We start from the raw sequence: 15056 nt of genomic DNA on the forward strand, positions 1-15056 counted from the left end.
CGGGATGTTTTGGAAACTCAAAATCCCATACAAAATGAGACTTAACGCAAACGACGCGTCACGTCACGCTATCGAATGAAATTTACACTAGTGGCACTGTATTTCTTTATTTTCTATCCATTATTTTATTATTTATTGATGTCAGAAATAAATAGAAAGGTGACATTGTCTCGTATAAATATTTTTTTTATTCCTATATTACAATTTAACGGAATGAACGTCATAATCGCGTCAATAATGTGGCGGCGAACGTCACTCATTTTGACAAGATAATTGACAGATACAGCGGCGTCACAGCAGTAATGTCGCAACAGTGGTTTGTACTCCTAACTTCAAAAAGGGCGCTCTTTACTTGGGATAGAATGAAATAACCATTAACATCACAAGTAAAGCCAATATATTAAAAATAATGTTCAAATCTTACATACAAACCCGATAAGAATATCGTTATCTAGTTGCACGGTTGGGTCAGCGACATCTAGCGTGATATTGAGTAAACATCTTTGTACGAAAGCTATTCTATGGAAGTACGGACGCGAACAACAGTAATAATTATACAGCTGCAGTTGAAATCCGCATGTCACCTTTACTTGGATAATTTTGTGACATAGATCGTTGAGATGTCACAAAAGTCTGCTGAAAGTATCTTAAAGTAATACGCCCCCTGTAACTCAACTCAAATAACAATAAATTTCTGATCGCTTCAAGCAATTTAGAAGTAAATAATTTAGACAAGCTTCAGGTTAGGCTATGAAACTTACCAGACATTATTATATAATCGCAAACCCTGACTGAAACTTTATTTAAACAACTTTAATTTAAGGCTAGGTAAATGTTTGTGTCTATGTTAGCAAATCTTGATTACTTTCAACCTTAATTTACTATTAAACTAAAACTTACTTAATTATTTCAATTACCATACCTAGAGCACAGATAAAATAATAGTACTAGGTACAGAAAATTCACTCTCTAACAAAACTCGATTACGACATGATTACGACAGATATGACCGCTAGCAAAGATAGATATAACTCCGTAATAGATAGATACAGTCTAAGGAAAAAACGTGCCTCGAAAATCAAGAAAATTTGATTCTCGTTCAGAGGGCGCTACTAGTTTTGGCCTACAGTCGAATAGATGGCGTTGACGGTTTCGTTTGTTATTTAACAATTTTAACGCATATCAGTGAAAGAACATGGGTCAAAATCATAAAAATAATTAATGCAAATAAAAAAAAACATTTATCTATATTTAAATACATTCTATCGTATTTTTATAAATCTTCATTTTTAGTTTTAAAGTGTGTCGACAGATGGCAGTGAATTTACTGGGGTTACAAAATTTACTATGACAGTAACGCTCTAGTATCAGTTACTCTATGCCGCTAGGTAACGCAAGCGCGAACAGGCGTTCGTTCCTTAGTGGTGCGCGGCAACTAATATGGCTAGACACCAAAATTGGTGTGGGCCGCATGTACTTATAGCGACGCGATGATATCGCGAAGTGAGCCACGCCTGCCTAGAGCCTGATTAGGATATAACAATGACATACCGTATGATATAAGGAAATGTAAGTCAGGAAATGTTTAAGTTTAGAATAAAAATGTTTCTGTTAGACAAAATTAAATTGAAGTTACTACCGTAAAAACTAAGATGTACCTATGTAGGCTATGTACTTAGTATGTAATTAGCTAAGACTACCCATCTGTATTAAGGGAGTCCCCTCTGCCAACAAACTGTCTTGCAGTTTGGAAAAATAAGAAAATGTAGGGTTTATTTCGCCAGAATAAATGACTTATTTATTTTATTTATTTGTTATGGTTTTGAACTGGTTTTGATACGACATTCACGATCCTCTTGGTGATTGGCGCGCATCTTACGAATGACTTTCACTTCATTTCGCATGCATCAATCAGCGTGAGCAATCTTTAAGTTCGTATCAAAACAAGATCAAAATCGTAACAAATTGTTAAATCTGAATCGCGGTCTATATAATTTCTGAAACCTCAAACGGAGGTGGACCCAATGTCGATATATTTTCAATTTTATTTTCTATCAAGTAGAACTATAACTATACCAAAGAATATAATACAACTATACTAATTAAAATTAAGAGGAAAGGGGAGGAAACATCCGCTTCTCCATACAAACATAGTCCCCATTTTCCTCTCTGAATTGTGGAAAATATTTTTGCATAATTTGATGTATAATAATCATAGTATGCCCCTACGTTTGACATTTTTCGATTGTTTGATTATAGTAAAAATTAGGAGCGAAAACAGACTTCATACAAATTTTAAAATGCTCGTACAACAAATTGTGTCAAAATATTTTCAATAATGTTAATATCTAGAGAAGAAAGAGAGGACTACGTTTGTGTGAAAAGGCGATTTCGCGCGGATCCTCCACTTTCGTCTTAAGTTGTGACGTACTTACATAGCTATAATATTATGGTTACACAATTACATAAAGTTCGCTCGATAGAAAACTGAATGGAAAAATGTTAACCTTACCTTAATCTCCTTAATGATTGTTCACAACGAGCAACCAAAATTGTAATCCCAGACCTTTTTTTCTTTGCTCGAACAATCGTAAGGAGCTTCACAATGGTCGTAAGGAGCTTCACAATGGTCGTAAGGGATTGTTGGCAAGGCGCATGCACGGCCCGCCGCCCGCGGCCGCCGACGCCAGTAGCACCGCGATCGCGACCCGCGTCACGCCTCCACGTCGCGAAATGTAAACAGTTTAACCTAAAAGTGCGAAGTGTCTGGTGAAAAAGTTTAAAACCAGGAAGCTTACGGTGCGTACGGTTAAGTAAAAGCGTATGACTAACGTTAGCGCTCGCTAACTATGCGTTTTTTTGTGATATAATTTATAATCTATTTTTTTTTTTATAAACTACTGTTTATATGCTATTTTTTTGAGAATAAATTACAGTGTTTATGTTGAAACAAGTGCTAAGCGGAGCGGTATTTTGAATAATTATTAAATTATTATTTTACATTAATTTTTGTACCAAGCATATACGTCTGAGAGCGATATCACAAATTTAAATTGAAGGAAAAATGGGTAAAAAAAAATCGAACTCCGAAAGGTCGTAAGTTCCAATCTTGCCAAAAGCAGTGAATTTTTTCCTTTAATATAAATGAAAAAATATATATATTTTACTTTTTTAATATTTTCTCAGGCTTTGAGTATGTAACTATTTCATAAAGCTACTGTAACAATTGGCTTTACAGTATTTGCTAATAAATTTATTTATGCATTTACTACGACAGTGAAATCACATTCCTTTCCATTTAAATTTAAAAACACGTGGAATAGCCCAAAAAATAAGTGGAATAATAATGGAAAGCGAACATTAATCAGCAGTTATCACGCAAGCTTGTTCTTCAGCCGTGATGGCTCGTTTGTTAATTTTATCGCATTTGTCACTGTGGCTTTGGAACATTAATAGGAGTAGCGTATTTTTATCGGCCGTTGCCATAAATCTCTGTTTATTACACGTTAAGATAACGCTTCGAAGGCACGGTAGGTATTTAAACAATATTGTAAGTTCTGATAAGTGTGCGCGTTTGGATTCACGTGTTATGTACAAGCTTATTACCGATCTACATATATACTTCCCACTGATGGGTCTGGGTCTAGGTGAAGACTCCTTTCATAAGATGGTTTGTGTTGTAAGTCCCAAGGCCTATTAGAGCGGCAAGATATTAGGGGCGGCAGCAAGGCGTCAATCTATAGATGGGTGCTGAGAAAGGGGCGGCTAGTAGGGCTACAGGGCCTAGGGTGGACATCACTGCAAATCCGCCACTGTACAGATTACTGCAGATGACCTGCAGGTTGGGGATAGCACACAAACCATTGCACAAAGATAATCAGGGAAAACGTAATGTCTCACTTATTTAATCAAGGTAAATAAAAAACCGTCAAGAGAGTCGGGCTTGCGCACAAAGGGTTCCGTATCATTACGCAAAAAAGGGGAAAAAATCACGCTTGTTGTATGGGAGCCCCACTTAAGTATTTATTTTATTCTGTTTTTAGTATTTGTTATTATAGCGGCAACAGAAATACATCATCTGTGACAATTTCAACTGTTTAGCTATCACGGTTCGTGAGATACAGCCGAGTGACAGACAGACAGACAGACAGACAGCGGAGTCTTAGTAATAGGGTCCCGTTTTTACCCTTTGGGTACGGAACCCTAAAAATTATAACTTACCGATCGACAAGACCATGACCAGATGAGCTATAAGTACAATATATTTGTGCTCATTCACAAAATTAAATCCAATAAAATAAAATAAAATTAAGAGGAGGGTGGACGATCACGCATGAACGCTTCTCCATTCAAAAATCGTCCGCATTTTTCTCTCTGTTTCACATTAAATATAGAAAATAACTCGACTTTCTTTTATGTATATACATAACCATAATTACTCCACTTGGTTTGATATTATGTCGAAGTTTTTGTAATATGAGTTAGGAGCTTCCAAAAATTGTTTCGTTCTTAAGCGACAAACATTTTTAGACGCAGAACAATATCACAACACACTGATTTAAACTTTTACGATTTCTACACATTATTAAATTGTAAAACGTCCCCGTTTTACAATTTAATAAAATCACAACAATTTAGCCCAGTTTAACACACTCACTTATCCCTAACTTCACATTCACATCAAAATGTCAACGTTAAGAGGCCGTAGTCGATTTTGGAGCAAAAATGTAAAATTGATAGATTTAGTCGTTGAAATCATACACGTTTTGTTACGTAATATCTAAATAACAAGTATTGATTTCTATTAGTACGTCTTCTCATCTTGCCTTTTAATAATGAGGTCGCGAGCGTGCGTCACCGGTAATGCATGAAGAGAAGGGGTAGTTTTTAAAAAATCATCAAAAAATCATGGTGGTAAATTATACAAATTGATGTATAAGTATAGTTTCAGCAAATGTTGTAGATTGTTTAAGTATCAAAATTACGTTGAAATTAAGTCGATTTTCAGAGAAATTGTCACTTGTTTTGAAGTAATTTCTGGAGAAAATTGATTTCGTCTAACTTTCATTTACACTACTTCAAAGTCATAATAACAGAAATATAGTCTGATAAACCTCAAGTACAGGATATGTGTAATACAAAATTACCATGTTTAGCCGTCCAAACTTTACGAAATTTACAAATAAGAGCGACAAAATCAGTGCTTTACGCGCGTTTACCTAAGCGTCCATCAGAAAAGCAAACATTACTAATTTAGTAAGTATGTTTTCAAAAAACTGATCTGATAAAAGGTAAGATAAGAAGACGTGCTAATAGAAACCAGTACTTGTTATTTCAATTAGGTAACAAAAGGTGTAAAATTTCACGGACTAAATCTATCAATTTTAAATTTTTGCGACTCAAATCGACACCGGCCTCTTAACATTACTTATTGGCAAAATGATTTATCAGTCTTCAGCCAAGCTACTCCCATAGAAAGCCAAGCCTTTTGAACGTGAGATGAAAAAGGCAAACAGGAAAATATTAAAAGGTATTTCAAGGCATTTTTTGGAAGTTCCGCAACGTGGTATAATTTTGCCTTAGATGCCAAGAGTATTTTCTCAAATTATATGCACACAATATTTTTGTTCTTTGATATGATAATGAATTTGTTTTTAATCAACATCGTAAATATTAAAATTCAAATATATTGATACGTAGGGAATGAGGCCGACATATTGAAAAAGCGCTGATATTTTTGATAGGTATTAAAGAGACTCGTCTGGACCTTCACTCATAATTAGGCTGCCTTTCTACTGATGCGGACATGAGTGGAGATGAGAGGAGACTTGCGGGAACTCCGCTAAATTACAAGCAATGCTAATTGGTTGATTGCCGCACGTCTCCTCTTATCCCCTCCTCAGTGGAAAGGCAGCCTACGATCTCGCTTTCCATACAACGTGGCAAGAACGCTGGTAGTATTTTTGGCACTTTTGGACCAAGTGACAGTCGGAATGGGGAATATTTTTAAATAAGGTATATTTCGTTACTTTAGTTTTAATTTACTTTTGTGTTAAGTGTTTTATGTTCACACAAGCGACCCGCCCCGGCTTCACACAGTGCTCATGTGTTATACATATAAAACTTCCTCTTGAATCACACTATTTAAAAAAATCGCATCAAAATCCGTTGCGTAGTCTTAAAGATCTAAGCATACATAGGGACAGACATACATACAGACAGCAGCGACTTTGTTTTATACTATGTAGTTATTTAATATTTCCCCTTAATTTTATATGGATCTGTTTCCTGTTTCTTTATTGATAAGATCGATTAGGTAACTTGTCTACATTTTGAATATTCTGTTTTCTTCGTATAATCGTCTTAATGGATCATCGTCGAGGAACTTTTACTGTATGTGACTGAGAGAAATGAAAAAGAAATTGTATTTATTTTGAGTGACAGACGCTTGTTATTCTTATATACATTATATATATTATTATTCAAGAGGAGTAGAAATGAGATATTAAATAAACCTTTCAAAATCGTATTTGTAGTATATTCAGACGGCGTCTCGCAAATCTTCTCGGATAAAATATTCAAGATTTCCGGATCTTCGTAATAGACTGTTGCTTATTGTATGACTTTTACTTCATGGCAAGATTAGACTTAAGACGATTTTAGATTCTATAGAATTAGAATTTCATTTAATCAAGTAGGATTTTACAATCTCTTTTGAATCGTCAAAAGTACAACTAAATTAAAAAATAAATAACAGCTTACAAAATACAAAATTCAACAATTAAAATTTCAAATACAATACAAATACATTTCATAATTTATTCATTTACTTATAGAAGGCCATGCATCTTTATCATTAATATACTCTTCGACTGTGTAATATGCTTTATGCAGTAGACCAGATTTAACATATTTTTTAAGTCCAGGAAATGGTTAATCCAGTGCCTCCCTTGGTAACTTATTGTAGAACTGTATAGACTGTCCTAGAAAAGATTTCTTCACTCTCTTAACACGAGATCTAGTTATTGCTATTTTGTGATTATTTCTAGCACTGTGCATTTTCTGAAAGGTACTTACTTTCAAAAACTTTATATACGTATACTTTCGAAAACTTTATATACAGTGGAACCTCGATAGCACTAATTTGAAGGGAAACATCAAAAAGTTCGTGATAACGAGTTTTCGTCTTATATAAGGTATAGACTTAGAAAGATTCTTATAGGTTTTTATTCGTCTTAAAAATGTATCGAGTTACAGAGGCAAAATTCGAGTAAGAGACGTAATTATATATACCGAACTGTAACAACGACCTTATTATTTTCTTCGAGTAATAGAGGTTTCTGGGTCTCTATTGTTTCCCATATAGTTTTAAGTCATAATCATAATGTATTGTTTGTACACATTTTCGTTAGTCATAATTTGGTTTTTCGCGGACACGCGTAACTTTTCAGGATTGCCATAAAACAAACCTAACCTATTCTATCTATAGGATAACCTGAGGAAATTCCTGAAAAGTTAACGGTTTCAGAATTATGACTAATGATAATATGACAATCATTACATTATGACTTTGAATAATTATTTTAACTATAAAACTCCCGTGAGAGTCAAACATATTAGATAACATATTAGACCAGTGAAGACGTGTCGTGTCTCCGTAAACACGGTCCTCGTAAATTGGACCGAAACATGTCGAGCTATTCGACTTAATAATACGTGAGTGACCCGGTTGAATAATTATGTCAAACAAATTATGTATCAAGAAACCTCGGGGAGGTTTATTGTTACATAATTTCGGGATAGAGAGGTGATAAAATATATTATGCCTATTTTTCGAAAAAAATAGGCATTCTTTTTTCTAGTTATAATAGACGTCCAATTTTAGTTTTTGGGTCATGGAGGTAAAATTTGTACTGGATAGCTGTGAAGGGAATCGTTGGTTATTTCGTCTTAATGAGGTTAAATATGTCGAGTTGGAGGTTTCGGCCTTTAAAGGGAAGGAAATAGCATTTTATTTTGTGTTAATGAGGATTTCGTCTTATCGAGGTTCGAGTTAGCGAGGTTCCACTGTATGTTGCAGGTATGCAAAATAAATATGATTATGTGATATCAATTGATTTCGAAATTTAGAATAAATGTTAGCTAGCCTACACTCCATCGACAAATTTAATAACTTACCTCCAGAGATCACAAACATTAAAATTATTATCGGTATATTAAATCTAATATTATTCTTAACAAAAAAAATATGGTTGTAAAGTCGGTTTACGGACGATAATTTTGCGTGATAACGTCATAAGAAAACATTAATGAAAAGGCCGTAACGTTACCATGGAGATCTGTCCACAACGTTATCATGGAGATCTATTCTGTCCACAACGTGACACTTTTTCGTGTACGGTACCGGTGTTCATCGATTTATAAGACGTTATTACGTCAAAAAAATCTGTTTATTTAAATTTAACAATATCTAAAAATAATTTAACAATAACTAAAAATACGTGAGTGAAACCGCTAAGTTAGTTAAGGTAACAATATTAAATTTTTTTATGCCTAGTTACAATATTTAATACCTATTTAAGGTTGATAATAAACACAGTTTATACATGACTTACAACCATATATAAATATGAACTCTGCACTGCTTAACCTCCAATCAATATCAGCTTTCTCTGTTCTCAAAACCCAACATTTTTCTTTAGTTAATCCCACTTCAATCCACAACTTTTGTTTCGAGCTTAATACGAAGACTGGAGCTTTTTAACCCGGTCCTTTGCGATTTATTTTTTCCCCTCTTTGGGACATAATTTGTCTTGTTTCCAAGAAAGTTTACGCCGGTCAGTCGTTTGCCCCTTGATATCTAAGTTAGATCAAGAGGTACGATGTTTACGTTTTTCTTACTTTTAACCTTCCCGGGACACGCGACAAGTACCTAGTATCTAATAGTCTTTTATGCCGACATCACAAACTGTGACGTGTTGAAACCAAAAGGTACCACATTGTCGCTTGTTGATAAGGTTGATTTCTAATTGAAGCTATATGGAAATAGCGACTTACTGACAAGCGACAATAAGTACCCTTTTAGTTGAAAATGGCACAAATATACAAAATCAAAACGTTCTTCTTACCTATTTCTGCTTTAAGTTTTTATGTCTCACTGTTATAGGCTAATTTAAACTATACAAGTGCGATTCGGGCTAACGCACGAAGGGTTCCGTATCATTACGCAAAAAACGGCAAAAAAATCACTTTTGTTATATGGGAGCCCCACTTACATATTTATTTTATTCTGTTTTAGTATATTAGCGGCAACAGAAATATATCATCTGTGAAAATTTCGACTATCTAGCTATCAGGGTTCATGAGATACAGCCTGGTGATAGACGGACAGACAGACGGAAGGACGGAAGTACACCATGCAAGAAATAAATCACCAGAAGATTAATAGAGAAACGTAGATAGCAGTCATTTTTATAGGCCTTAACACAAAAAATCGCAAGCTGCTAGTTCTGATTTTTTTTATATGTTATTAGGATCACTGCCAGCAACGTAAATTCAAGTTTGCATATTCGAAAAACCTGTGCTAACTTTGCACTACTCGAAAAACCGCAAAATTTTCGTACTTTTTTTGGAATTCTCCATATAAGTCCTAAACTATGCTATTTTTATCAAAAAGGTCTACGAATAAACTAAAATTGCTACTAAATGAATAGACAACAGACTTTCGAAGTAAATGTTTGTTATTCGAAATTATGTGATGACTGGATGAATTTTATTGTCTTTTTGAGTTGTGTTGTTATACGTTGAAACATTTCAAAGTTAAAGTTTGAGGTAGCATTTTTGTTTTGTGTCTGGTAGATAGTTGTACAATATAATATGGTTAAATTAAACATTTAAGACGAATTAAAAAAACCGGCCAAGTGCGAGTCGGACTCGCGTTCCAAGGGTTCCGTACATTACACTATTTAAACAATGTATTTTTTATGTGAAATGTCTTTAAAAAACCCGTACGGGTCGGATCAGAAACTAAGTAAAAGTCCGACTCACGCTTGACTGCACATTTCTAATAGGGTTTTCGGTGATCTATAGGTAAAGATCTATTTTGTGTATTTTTTTCAACATTTTTTACCCAGTAGTTTCGGAGATAAAGGGGGGAATGGTAATTTTTTGCCTATTTTCTTGAATAACTAAACTATTTATCTCAAAATTATAAAAAATATATATTTGAAATTCTCACAATGAGCTCTTTCATTTGATATGTAACACGATATAGTTTGACAAACTTTATTTTTTAATTGTCTCATTTACCCCCCAAAAGTGGCCCCCGTGTTTAAAATTAATTTGTGTACGTTACATGTCCATCTTTCGGTCACAAACTTACATATGTGTACCAATTTTCAACTTAATTGGTCCAGTAGTTTCGGAGAAAATAGGCTGTGACAGACGGACAGACAGACAGACGCACGAGTGATCCTATAAGGGTTCCGTTTTTTCCTTTTGAGGTACGGAACCCTAAAAACGGTATATTTATTACATAATAACATATTATGCTTTACTACCCGTGCAAAGCCGGGGCGGGTCGTTAGTGTAATACATAAATAAGTAAGTAGATAATCGAATCAATATGAAATTGAAATTGAAACGGTCAATGTTTAAGTAACTTATTTACGTCCCTTTCATCCCTTTAATTAAAGGATACCCGACAAAGTTCGGAAACAAACATCTGTTTGTAAATTGTTGTAATTTTAAATAATTAGAAGTTTCGGTTATCAACCAATGTTAAGGTTACATTCGAATTTCGACTGTATAATTTTTGCTATTGTAGCATTGTAGGGGTTGGACCATTGCCATTGACGATCTCCTTGACAATGTGAGTGACGGTTTTGTACGTTTCAATCGCGACAGCAATCCAGCAACGACAACAACGCAATTCGTCCGTTCCAACATAACAGCAGCTGAGCAGAAACAATGCTGCAGTCTCAATCTGAATCTTACTTATAACCACGTATTCCAAGATATATAATGTTATAATATCTACTCGAGTCCAATTTTTGTCATTCGCCGAAATCACTCAATAGGGAATATTACGCAAAACTCTGCGTAGGGGGCGCCACTACCACAATCTAATATCTCTGTCATTTACATATTCGAGCGATAAACAGGCAGATAGCGAAATTTCGGATTCGTGTTTCCCGGTAGGTCCTCTGTAAACAAACCGCCTTGATGCATCAATGTCATATTTTATTATCTCAGAAAACTTGTCAAAAACCTGTTAAAGCTACAGTATGTATAAGTTACTCTATGGTTTACTAAAAAGGTTGGTGCTGCACTCTGGCGGCAGAACATTGCAGTAATACCCCCTATTTCGTATTTCTTTTTTGACATGGATTTTCTTGAGCCGGGCGGCATGCACTCTTTCGCTCGCTAGTGGGCTTTTTCGAATGGACGAGAGGTACATTGAGCATTCACAAAATAAACTTAAACCTAACTATACAATTCAACCAACTAAGGTCATTAAGGTCATTGCCCCTTTGAGTCCCTCAGCCTTAAGGGCTTAGGGCAAAGAACTCAAATGTGTCATCAAAGAACAACACATTATTATGGGCTGACATTATTAATGACGACCGATCTAGCCTAGTGGGTGGTGACCCTGCCTGTGAAGCCGATGGTCCTGGGTTTGAATCCCGGTAAGGGCATTTATATGTGTGATGAGCACAGATATTTGTTCCTGAGTCTTGGGTGTTTTCTATGTATTTGTATTTTATATATAATTATCGTTGTCTGAGTACCCGCAACACAAGTCTTTTTGAGCTTACTGTGGGACTTAGTCAATCTGTGTAAGAACGTCCTATAATATATTTATATTTATTTATTTATTTATATTTATCCTTTAAGCACCAGATTTTCAAACCACTTTGTATTCAATATAAAACACTGACTAGAGATTTCATGCGAGTATTCAATATATTTTCGACAGTATGAAGAAAAAGTAGGACAATAATAAACTTTCATACCAAACACAACTGAATAAAGCAATAAAAAAGTCACAAACCTATTTAAGTAAAACATTATTATAAGTATAAATTCCCGTGTCAAAGACAGCTTAAACTTATCAACAATCTCGTCCCTCAACTTAACGGAATGACTTTAAAATGTTTAAAGACGCAGATAAGGCGTCACGTGTCAAACAAATGGGAGTTTTCGTTACAAATAGCACTTCCGTGACCTCATTTGTAAGTCGACGGCCAAAGCAAGCGTCGCCTACGGCCTGATTCGGACTTTAATATACGTCAAATATTAGGTCTAGATACGATCATAATCTTCCTCGCGTTGTCCCAGCATTTTGCCACGGCTTATGGGGTCCGCTTGGCAACTAATCCCAAGAATTGGTATAAGCACTAGTGTTTACAAAAGCGACTGCCATCTGACCTTCCAACCCAGAGGGGAAACAAGGCCTTGCTGGGATTAGTCCGGTTTCCTCACAATGTTTTCTTCACCGAAAAGCGACTGGTAAATTATCAAATGACATTTCGTACATAAGTTCCGGAAAACTCATTGGTACGAGCCGGGCTTTGAGCCCGCGACCTCCGGATTGCAAGTCGCACGCTCGCTCTTACCGCTAGGCCACCAGCGCTCAGTGGTTAGTGACGTTTTTGTTTGAATAAACGTCACTTTTGAATCTGACATATCCGATCTGTGAGATCTGTCATATTTTTAGCTAATTTTTGACGTATTTTAAAGTTCGAATCAGGCCGCTAGTCGGTTCTTGAATGAGACTTGGAGGCATATTCAAACGTTCAAGAAGCGACAAAGTAAGAAGCGTTAATTTATTGTTATAAAACGGTTATTTTTTTAAGATATAGTTAGCAAACGAGCGGATGAATCGCCTGTGGTAAAGTTCAAGTTCAAATATACTTTATTAAGGCCTAGCAACAAGCACTTATGAATGTTGAATAATATGTACATAATTATATATTATTACCGTTGTCGCCCATGGACACGCCTGCGACACCAGAGGGGTTTCAAGTGCGTTGCTGGTATTTAAGATGGGAGTACACTCTATTTTTTTACCTTTCGGACGCCAATTTTCACAAAACGTACAATTTTCACACCGCCGGCATTCCTAAAATACACACACAAATAAATTGTACCTCAATAAAAATACAAAGTTATATTTTCAAACAACAAACGTTTTTAGTTTAGTTTTCATAAAAAAAAAAAAAAAATATTCACTGCGTGATTTCTAAGTGGCTCATTAAAAAATCTTTTAGTGCTTCCTACAGTATAAGATTTATAAATGTAGCAGAATGAAAATCAAGAGGCTATTAATCATAAAAGCAAACATATTCTAAAGATTTCTTGGACCATGTATACCCCGCTCGCTGCCCACTCTTATATTTGTTACTATATCTTAAATATCTTACATTACGCTTAAGACTCAAGGGAGAGTTGTCCATATAGTACCACGTCTAGAGTTCCCATTGAATAACCTAGTTTATACACATAGGACACTAAAATGCTCTAGTGGTACCATATACCAGGCAGGCTGCCAGAGACTTTGGAGAAGTGGTGCTGGCGGCGAATGGCAAAGGTCAGTTGGACGGATAAGAAAAACAATGAAGAGGTTTCACGCATAGTAGGAGAGAAGAGTTTGTTGAGAACCATAGAAAACAGAAGAAGAAAGATGCTTGGACACCTGTTATGACACGACGAATTTACTAAAAACATCATTGAAGGGAGAGTTGAGGCAAGGAGACAAAGGGGGAAACCAAGGAGAACGTATATAGATCAAGTAAAGGAAAAACTCAACGTCGTGTCGTATCAGGCTGTCGAGGAGTAGACAGATGACCGACATGCATGGAAATCGCTCCACTGACAAGAGTCTAACTTAAATATATGATGATGATGATGGTACCATATACCACCATTCGAATAAACTCCTTACCACAATACACACCTTACCATATCAATCAATTAATCATAGATCAAAGCTAAAAACGAATGAACATCACCCAAACCAAACGATAATAACCGCTAAGTACTTTAAAAATACCTATTAAATTTAGTTTATTAAGGCTTTGCCCATTAAGCTGGGAGTCAAGTAACCATGACGAGAAAATGTTCAATGCGATCTTTGCATTTGATTTCTTAAGCGGCTATTATTTCTTTCTGGCCTTCGCATAAGGCGACTCTTTACTATTAAAAAAATCATTTTTATTCTAAATAAGTTTAACATTTTTAGCTCGCAAGAGGTAAAAACGTTCGCACAATTATTCATAACCCCTCGTGTAAATTTAATTCGATAGCCTGACGTATGTCTATTTTTGTATGCGATATTAAACAGCGCGTTATACAAATACTATTTAGTTCAATCAGACGGTTTCACTCACTATTATTTTTAGTCGTTTTTGGCGACATGTTTTGGAAACTCAAAATCCATACTAATATGCGAAAGTCTGTCTGTCTGTCTGTGTGTGTGTTCTCTCTTCACGCTTAAACCGCTGAATCGATTTAGATGAAATTTGGCATACAGATAGGTTGAGTCCCTGAGAAGGACATAGGATAGTTTTTATCCCGAAAATCATCCCTTAAGAAAGTAAAAAGCGGGATAATTAATGAAGTGTCTACTAATTTGTGTGCATAATATGCTCAAATTGAATATTTGCTATAAGACTTTCTCCAGGCGCTATTCTTACTCTAGCTGGGGTTACTAAGTCCACGCAGATGAAGTCGCGGGCAAAAGCTAGTACCATAATAAATGACACTTAACGCAAGCGCGTACGTCACGTCACGCCATCGAATGAGTTTTACACTAGGGCACAGAATAAGTAATAGTATTAGTACACAACGGCCACCCACCGCCACGCCCCGACTCGAATTACCTCGCCCCGCGACACCAGATTGACGGCCGGTTGCCGACCGCTCAGTTTTTAAGCAACTTACACACACTATGACGCATGACGCGTGTACAGACGTGCCGTTCACACATAGAAACGCAAGTGATTTTTGATGTATAGCGTGTCCGCCCTGTGACTAGGGGTACAGACCTCATTCGG

The sequence above is a fragment of the Cydia strobilella genome, chromosome 17, assembly GCF_947568885.1.
Source record: "Cydia strobilella chromosome 17, ilCydStro3.1, whole genome shotgun sequence".
NCBI classification, from domain to species: Eukaryota; Metazoa; Arthropoda; class Insecta; order Lepidoptera; family Tortricidae; genus Cydia; species Cydia strobilella.